Raw genomic sequence first — 10249 nt, forward strand, 5'->3', positions numbered from 1 at the left:
GGGGAGGATCATGGGAAACCACATGCGCACTAGCTTTAAAGTAATGCAACTACTTTTATATACTCAATAAAAACTCACTAAAACTAGCCAGGAAAGATCCGCCCTATAAGAATGGAGCCCCTTCAGCCCATGAGGTCAATCTCTGCTTGGAGTTGGCCTGCTCCCACGTTCTCTGCTATGAACTATGGGTGTTCGGTTCAATTCTTTGTCCCGATCACTAAGAACCTGGGTACCTGTGCCCACCTGTGACACTAACAAATGACATACCTGAATCCTCAAACTGGGGTTTATTCATTCATTTGATTCAGTTCTGTGTTCAAGTTCGCAGTTTTATTGAGTTCGTGTTCTATAAGACTTTTTACTTAAGACAACAGCATATTTCCCAGGATTCTGAAGAATTTTGTATTAATAATAAAGTGAAGATTTCTAAAAACAGTGCAAAAACAGAAAAGGGGTACCATCCATTGCTCCCTAAATCTTAGAAGGAAAAACCAGAAGCTGCATTCTGAGTCAGTATTGTTAGGGTTAAAAGCATGACTATCTAGGCACTGCGAGCTCCCACCCAGAGAAAGGGCAATGTTAGAACAAACCTGGGGCCCCTGGCCTTAGGGGACTGCAGAGTGTTGGGAATAAGGAAATTAAGAACTAAATTTCACTTTAGTAGACAAGAACTACATTGTAGCTAAAAGGAAATGATAAGGGAGACATAGTGCAGTTAAGCAAACATCCTGTGTCGAGCAGATGCTCTCCCCTGGGTAGGCTAGATAAGCAATGCTTTGTAGTTTTTAATGAGAAAATAGGAACCTAGCTAGCTAGAGCCAGGAGATTACTAGGTTAATGAACAAACATCCTGCCTTCCTGCCTTATGCAAGAATGCTTGGTTTGAAATTCCCGTGCGCGGTCTTTGTAAGCGAATTGCTAACTGCCACGTCTGCTTCTGTATAATGCTTGCTTGCCCGCCCCTATATAAGGACGTAGTTGTAAGCGCTCAGCGCGGGTCTCGTTTGCAGCTCCTTGTGGGCACTGTGTCGCTGACACTTTGAGAGTTCGCCCCTGCGCAGGTTAAACTTGGCCAATAAAGTAACATCTTTGGTACCCTGAAAGTCTCCGATATTTGTTCTCACGTTTGCTGGATGCTACACAGAGCACCGCCACCTGTTTATTCCACAGGCTGTCAGTATGATCACTCTCCAAGTACCCTAGGGATAGATCTAAGTGTTTGTGGTAGGTTCCAGATTTAGGCACGGCTACAGAGAACACATTCCTTATTTTACAATTTGAGCACATGGAAGGATTCTAAAATTCTGCCAGCAGGATGGTCAGAAATTTTAGGCATAATGTCTAGCTGGGCCAAAGAGTTTATATCTCCATATGCTTGGCTTTGCTCGACTACTTGTATTTGTGCCACGGTTGCTTTAAACATACCTAAAAATAATACCATTCTCTCCCCATTGTGTAAAGAAATTATGCAAACATGAACAAGTAACTGAAAAACATTCATTATCAACTAATCTGTAAAATTAAAAGATTTGTGAAAGACACTGCCAAAAATGTAAAGACTAATTTGCTTAAAATGAATAAAAAAGAATTCAAGTGAGAACATTTTAAAATAATGCAGCATTATTCAATAACAAAGGTATGGAAACAACCAAAGTTTCTGTGGACAGATGAGTGGATAAAGAAAATATCAGATATGTGACACATCCACACACACATAAAATTCAGCCTTAAAACAGGAAATCCTTTGTTTTTGACAACATGGATGAACCTGGAGGGCACTATGCTAAAGTGAAATAAGCCAGATGGAGAAAGATAAATACTGCATGTTTTCACTGTAACAGGGTACAGCCAAGAGGGGGACCCCAAATAGGGGTTTGGAATGGGGTCCAGAACTCAAGGTGTTCAGGAAATATTAGGATGTCCTCCCACCCCCATCCCCACGCACCAGGTGTGGGTTGGGGGAAGGGACAAATGGAGCAGGGCCTTTGAGAGCTGTTTTGCATAGCAACAGCTTTGCAGCTAACTTCTGGGCGTGGTCATTTAACATATATTTAACTTTTGACTGGTTACATAGATATGTTAAATAGCTGTGGCCATGCTCTGAGCCAGGGGGATGGAAGTAAATTCCCCACCAAGACCTAACTGAGGGACAGGTCCCCCAAGTTACAGCACCTGCATGGGAGCTTGGAGATGATGGGCTCCATGACATGGGGCCACACCTGCCCAGACTCCTGATGGCATCCCAGTAAAGCTGGAAGGATATGAGTTCTGGCATGTGGGGCCGACTGTAGGAGGAGTCAGAAATGGGGCTGCAGAGGAAGACTGGCGCGGGGATTTAAACCCAGACACAGCAGCCATTGAGGGGAGAACCACTTGGATTTGGGAGAGTGGAGACTCCTGCAGCCCTGTAAGAGAGAATCACCATGCAGATTTAGCAGAGAATCACCACTTGGCTTTGGCAGAGTGGTGACCCTCTCTCCTCACAGCCATTGAGGAGAAAGAAGCATGTGGTTTTGGCTGAGTGGGAACTCCCACAACATTGGTAGGGAGAACCACCACCCGGCTTTAGCAGAGATTATGGTGACACAGCTGAGGTTGCCAGGAACTGAGGGAAGTCTACCAGCCAAGATGGATTACTGAGAAGAACCAGGGGCTGCCTGAACCACAGACTTCTATTTCCTTTCCTGAGATATGGTACCCCAGACTGGGCAAAGGGGGAAGGAAGGACTGTGGGTGTCTGTGGGTGTTTCAAGGGACATTAGGATTTTGATGAAGACATTAGGTCACTACTTTAAGTTTGTATAGCATTAAATAAACATTTCCTTTCCTTTTCATGAATCTCTGGCATTGAGAGATGTCTTTCCTATAGATGGCGGATACAACAGACCTGGGGGTTCCTTTCAGTAATAGTATATTGTCCCAGGCCCTTCTTGTTGTTCTGTAACATCACTTTTATGTAGAATTAATAAACCTGTTGAACTCATACAAATAGAGAGTAGAAAAGTGGTTGCTGGGGACTGAGGGTTGGGAAAAATAAGGAGAGGTTGATCAAATGGTACAAAATTTCAGATACAAAATGAGTAATTTCTGAGGATCTAATGTGTAACATGGTGTCTCTAGTTGATAACATTGTTTTATATAAGTGAAATTTGCTAAGAAAGTAGTAAACTTAAATATTCTTTTTTCCTAAATTAGAAAAGAAAATTGTTTATTTATTAAGTAAGAACACCTGTTTAAAATTAAAACATTAGCCACAATTATTTCTTTTTGAAGCAACAACAAAAAATATGTGATAGAACACAAAACTGAATCAGCAAAATGGAGGATAGAGACACATTTATAGAATTCAGAAGAACTTAACAAAAAGATACATATTATGTACATGAAGGTAGCAAGCATGGAAAATATTGTATTTTAGCAAGCAGCCATTTTCCTGGAAAAACTGATGAGGAGATATCAATGTCTGATGTATTTTGGTAAAGATTTTAAACTTCCAGGAAATAGAGACATGCAGGCTTCCAAAGGAAAAGAACAAAATGCAACAAAGGATACTTTCAAAATAACTGAAATCACTCCATTCACAAAATAAGTGCTAAATGTGTGGAACATTCATGTATTAAGATGGTATGCAGTCTTTTTTTTTTTTATTGTTGTTCAAGTACAGTTGCCTCCATTTTCCCCACACCACTCCCCACCACCCCACCCATCTCCACCTCCCACCCTTTATCCTATCCCCCTTTGGCTTTGTCCATATGTCCTTTATATATGTTCTTTGATGACTCTTTCCCTTTCCTCCCATGTTATCCTCTTGCCCCTCCCGTCTGGTCACTGTCAGTTAGTTCTTTAGTTCAATGTCTTTGGTTATAGTTTGTTTGCTTGTTTATTTTGTTGATTAGGTTCCACATATAGGTGAGATCATATGGTATTTGTCCTTCACTGCCTGGCTTATGTCACTTAGCATAATGCTCTCCAGATCCATCCATGCTGTTGCAAAGGGTAGGAGCTCCTTTTTTCTTTCTGCTGCATAGTATTCCATTGTGTAAATGTACCACAGTATTTCTTTTTTTCTTTTTTTTTAAAACATCAATGTGTGGTTGCCTCTTGTGCACCCCCCACTTGGAACCTGGCCTGCAACCCAGGCATATGCCTTGACTGGGAATTGAACCAGGCACTCTTTGGTTCACAGGCCAGCACTCAATCCACTGAGTCACACCACCCAGGGCCATACCACAGTTTTTTGATCCACTCATTTACTGATGGTCACCTAGCTTGCTTCCAGCACTTGACTGTTATAAACTGTGCTATTATCAACATTAATATGCATAGGTTCTTTTGAATTGGTGTTTTAGGATTCTTAGGGTATAATCTCAGCAGTGGAATTGCAAAGTCAAAAGGCAGATCCATTTTTAGTTTTCTGAGGAAATTCCATACTGTTTTCTACAGTCACTACACCAGTCTGCATTCCCACCTGATGCGTGGGTCACTGGCCAGCAGTGATCACGGAACACTGCAGGTGGCTTGACAAAAACATGCACAGAGACAGACTAGTTTCTGTGGAGAAGTAGGGACGGAATGTCCATCCCCTCTAGTGGGGAGCACGCCGATTTACTGTCCAAACCTGCTTTTATTGGGCTCGTTTTGCATAATAATTCAGGTAAAGTACAGTACTCAATCGGGGGAAGTAAGGAACAATAGATAACAAGGAACTCTGCCGGTCTATTTTGAGTTGGGGTCAAAGAGCTGTAAGACTTTGAGGAACAAACTAACTTCCTCCTTGGACCCTTCTCATTCAACTGAGAGCATTCTAAACAAAGAAGGTTTCACAGTAATTTACATATTCTTTCTTAGGCCTGATCACCCGGGGAATCTGCCCTTTTCAGCACAGAGCTGCACCACCCTGTCATTGTTTCAGGCTTAGTTGGAGCATGGGAACTAAGGCAACCAAGAGATAAGGAGATTTTCTCCCAGACGGTGAGAACTCAGGCTATGTCAAAGCCGAGGAGTGAGGGTCCATCACCCCCTTTTGCTGCAGCCCCCAAAGTCCTTCTTTTGGGGGGCCTCCCACGTGATTGTGCCTGTCTTAGGTCATTCCCCCCTTGGGGAATCTTAACCATCTTTGGCTAACCAACCAAGCTTTGGGGTTCAGTTATGAATGAAGCAGCAGAAGCAGCATTCCTGCCAGGGAGATAAGCTTTTGTCTCCTTGCTAGCTTATGGTTCCAAGGGCGTTCCCTTAGCCTTAGCCTAGGCGGGGGTTACAGCTTCTGATACCAGGCAGGGCAGTTCCCAACACCCACCAACAGTACACTAGGGTTCCCTCTTCTCACAACCTTGCCAGAACTTGTTTATTGATTTGTTTATGATGACCATTTTGACTGGTGTGAAGTGGTATCTCATTGTGGTTTTAATTTGCATCTCTATGATGGCTAGTGATGCTGAGCATCCTTTCATATGTCTCTGGGCCCTCTGTGAGTACTCCTTGGAGAAGAGTCTGTTCATGTCTTTTGCCCATTTTTTAATTGGGTTGTTTGTCTTCCTGAAGTGGGGTCATGTGAGTTCTTTATATATTGTGGAGATCAAACTCTTGACTAAGGTATCATTGGCAAATATGTATTCCCAACAGTTGGTTCCCTTTTCATTTCGCTGTTTTTTTCTTTAGCCATGCAGAAGCTTTTTATTTTGATAAAGTCCCATTTGTTTATTCTTTCCTGTACATCCCTTGCTCTAGGGGTCATATTGGTGAACATGTTGCTGCATGGAATATCTGAGATTTTCCCGCCTATGTTCTCCTTTAGGACTTATATGGTATCATGACTTATATTTAGGTCTTTTATCCATCTTGCATTTATTTTTGTGTATGTCATAAGTTGGTAGTTGAGTTCCATTTTTTCTTGCATGTAGCTGTCCAGATCTCCCAACACTATTTGTTGAAGAGGCTATTTTTGCCCCATTTTATGCTTCTGCCCTCTTTGTCAAATATTAATTGACCATAGAGACCTGGGTTTATTTCTAGGCTCTCTATCCTGTTCCATTGATCTATGTGTCTGTTCTTATGCCAGTACCAGGCTCCTTTGATTACCATGGCCTTCTAATATAGTTTGATGTCAGGTATGGTGATTCCTCCTACTTTGTTCTTCTTTCTCAAAATGCTGCAGCTATTCAGGGTCACTTATGGTTACATATAAATTTTTTAAATGTTTGTTCTATATCTGTGAAATATGTCATTGGTATTTTAATAGGGAATGTGTTGAATCTATAAATTGCTTTGGGAAGTATGGACATCTTGATGTTAATTCTCCCAATTGATGAACACAGTATATGCTTCCATTTATTTATGTCTTCCTTTCTTCAGTGTTGTGTAGTTTCCTGAGTACAGGTCTTTTGCCTCCTTGGTTAGGTTTATTCCTAGGTACTTTATTTTTCTTGTTGCTATATCAAATGGTATTTTTTCCTGATTTCTGTTTCTGATATTTCATTGTTGCTATACAAAAATGCCTTCAATTTCTGAATATTGATTTTGTATCCCACTGCTTTGCCAAATTCACTTATTAGGAGGAGTAGTTTTGGGGGAGAGTCTATAGGGTTTTCTATGTACACTATCATGTCATCTACAAACAATGACTCATGTCATCTACAAACAATGACAGTTTTACTTATTCCTTTCCAATTTGGATGCTTTTATTTCTTCTTCTTGTCTGATCACTGTGGATAGGACTTTCAATACTATGTTGAATACAAGTGGTGAAAGCAGACATCTTTGTCTTGTTCCTGATCTTTGTGGGAAAGGTTTTTGCCTATTGAGTATGATGTTGGCTGTAGGTTTTTTATATATGGCCTTTATTATGTTGAGGTATGCTCCCTCTACTCCCACTTTGCTGGTTTTTTTTTTGTCATAAATGGGTGCTGTACCTTATCAAATACTTTTTCTGCATCTATTGATACAGTCATATGATTTTTGTCTTTTCTTTTGTTTATGTGATATATTACATTTATTGATTTGTGAATATTGTACCATCCTTGCATGCCTGGGATGAATCCCCCTTGATCATGGTGTATGATCTTTTTGATGTATTGCTGGATGTGGTCTGCCAATATTTTGTTGAGGATTTTAGCAGCAATGTTCATCAGCAATGTTGACCAATAACGATCTTTGTTTGTTGTGTCTTTGTCTGTTTTGGGGGTTAGGATGATTCTGGCCTTGTAAAAAGAGTTTGGGAGTCTTTTCTCTTCTTGGGTTTTTTGTAATAATTTGAGAAGGATAGGGGTAAGCTCTTCCTTAAACGTTTTGTAAAATTCTCCTGTGAAACTGTTACAGAACAGAACAAGGACCTGGAACGATATACTATTATTGAAAGAAGGCCCCGGGTCCGTTATGTCCGCCGCCAGAGGAAAGACATCTCTCAATGCCAGAGATTCGTGTAAAGGAAAGGAAATGTTTATTTAATGCTATACAAACTTAAAGTAGTGACCTAATGTCTTTATCAAAAATCCCAAAGTCCCCCAAAACACCCACAAACAGACACAGTCCTTCCTTCCTTCCCCCCTTTGCCCAGTCCAGAGTACCGTATCTCAGGGAAGGAAAACGAAGTCCATGGCTCAGACAGTCCTCTGGTTCTTAGTTAGTCCTCCTTCTCGATTGGGAGACCTCCCTGGGTTCCCAGCACCCTCGGCTGAGTTGCCAGGATCTCTGCTAAAACCAGGTGGTGGTTCCCCTTCTAAAGCTGTGGGGGTCCCCGCTCTGTCCAGGCTTCGTGGTTCTCCCTTTCAGGGCTGCGGGAAGGGGAGAGTCCTCACTCTGTCCAAAGCCGCGTGGTTCTCCCTTCTCAGGGATGCGGGAGTCTCCACTCCGTCAAAGCCACGTGGTTCTCTCTCAATGGCCGCCAAGTCTGGGTTTTAAATCCCTGCGGACAATCTTCCTCTGCAGCCTCATTTCCGACTCCTCCCACACTCGGCTTCCCATGCCGGAATTCATGTCCTTCCAGCTTTACTGGGCTGCCATCTTGAGTCTGGGCAGGTGTGGCCCCATGTCCTGGAGCCAATCTTCTCCGAGCTCCCACGCAGACGCTGTAGCTTGGGGGATCTGCCCCCAGTCACGTCTTGGTGGGGAAGTTACTTCCATTCCCCTGGCTCAGAGATGATCACAGCTATTTAACATATCTAAGCGACCAGCCAAAGGCTATAGATATGTTAAATGACCATGCCAGAGGGTAGCTGCAAGGCTGTTGCTATGCAAAACAGATCTCAGTGGCCTTACTCCATTTGTCCCTTCCCCCAACCCACACCCTGGGTGGGGGGGTGGAGACATCTTAAAATCTCCTGGACACCTAAAGTTCTGGACCCCATTTCAAATGCCCATTTGGGGTCCCCCCTCTTGGCTGCACCCTGTAACAAAACCAGACAGTCAAGGGCTTTTGAGTGACAGAGTTTTTTCAGTACTGCTTCAATTTCACCAGCTGTTATTGGTCTGTTTAGGCTTTCTGCTTCTTCATGATTCAGTTTTGGAAGATTATATTTTTCTAGAAATTTTTCTATTTCACCCAGGTTTTCAAATGTCTTGGCATATGTTTGTTCATACTAACTTTTTACAATCCCTTGTATTTCTGTGGTATCAGTTATAATTCCTTTTGATTCATTTCTGGTTTTATTTATTTGTGCCTTCTCTCCCTTTTTCTTGATGAGTCTGGTTAAAGCCTTGTCGATTTTGTTTATGTTTTCAAAAAACCAGCTCCTGGATTTATTGATCCTTTCAATTGTTCTTTTAGTCTTTACGTCACGTAATTTTTCTCTGATCTTGGTTATTTCCTTCCTTCTACTTGCTCTGGGCTTTGTTTCTTGTTGTTCCTCCTGTTCTTGTAGATGTAAGGTTAGGTTGTTTATTTGAAATGTTTCTATCTTTTTCAGGTAGGCCTGTATTGTCATGAACTTCCTTCTCAGGACTACCTTCACTGTATCCTATGTTTTGGATTACTGTGTGTTCATTTTCATTTGTTTCCAGAAACTTTTCAATATCTTCCTTGATCTCATTAATAACCTATTCCTTGTTTAATAGCATGCTATTCAGGCTCCATGAGTTTGAATACTTATGAATTTTTTCTTTGAGGTTGGTTTCTAGTTTCAGACCCTTGTGGTCTGAGAAAATGCTTGATAAGATTTCAATTTTCTTGAATTTGTTGACACTTTTTTTGTGTTCCATCATGTGGTCTATCTTTGAAAATGTTCCACATGCATTTGAAAAGGATGTGTATTTTGCTTATTTGGCATGAAAAGTTCTATATATATCAGTTAAGTATATTTGATCTAGGGCACTGTTCAATGCCGCAATATCCTTGTTGATATTTTATTTGGAAGATTTGTCCATATTTGACAGTGGGTGTTAAAATCCCCTCCTATAATTGTATTGGTGTCTATATCTTTGTTGAAGTCCTCCAAGAATTTCCTTATATATTTGGGTGTTCCTATGTTGGGTGTATATATGTTTACAATATTTATGTCTTCTTGATGGATTCTTCATCTAGCCTGCTTTTGATTTCTTCTACTGTGTTCTTTAGTTCAAAAGTATATACTATTGTTTTAAACAGAAATTAAAATAATATAAAATAAAGTGAGAGAGAGAGAAAGAAAAAGGAAGGAAAAATAGTAAATAATTAATAAAAATATAGGAGCCAAATTGGAGAGAAAGATCCACCACAGTACTATCAACCAGAAATGAGCTAAAATTAATATAGGTGGTATAGGAATAAGAGGGAAAAAGAACCAAAGAAAAATTTAAGAGATGTGTAGAGAAATGGGAAGTGATTTTGAAATGATGGAAGGAGAGAGAATACTAAGAGTGAGGAACAGAAACTAGGCTAAGACAGGGAAAAATTAAAATTTAGGATGTAAGAAAAAGAATAAAAAGGAGAATAAAGCAAAATAAAAGCGCAGTATGAAAGAGAAATAGAAGAAAGACAAAAAAAAGAAAAAACAGGCTAAGATGGCAAGATTAAAAATTTGAGACAAAAACGAGTAAGAGAGGGAATACTAAAATTTTTTATTTGAAACACAAAATTAGTGAAGCTCTAGAGATAAAATTGAAAAAAAAATGCAACAACTACCTACAACCAACTAGCAAAGATTGTTAAAGGTAGAGAGAGAATGTGGCTATTTTAAGGGTGGGGGAAAAAAGAAAGTGACATGACCATTGACAAGAAAATTGGTTTTGTGTGTCTGGATGGGAGAGAAACAGTAAGAGTGCAGAATGGAAACAAGTT

The sequence above is a fragment of the Phyllostomus hastatus genome, unplaced genomic scaffold, assembly GCF_019186645.2.
Source record: "Phyllostomus hastatus isolate PE091 unplaced genomic scaffold, TTU_PhHast_1.1 phas_contig_80, whole genome shotgun sequence".
In the NCBI taxonomy this organism is placed as follows: Eukaryota; Metazoa; Chordata; class Mammalia; order Chiroptera; family Phyllostomidae; genus Phyllostomus; species Phyllostomus hastatus.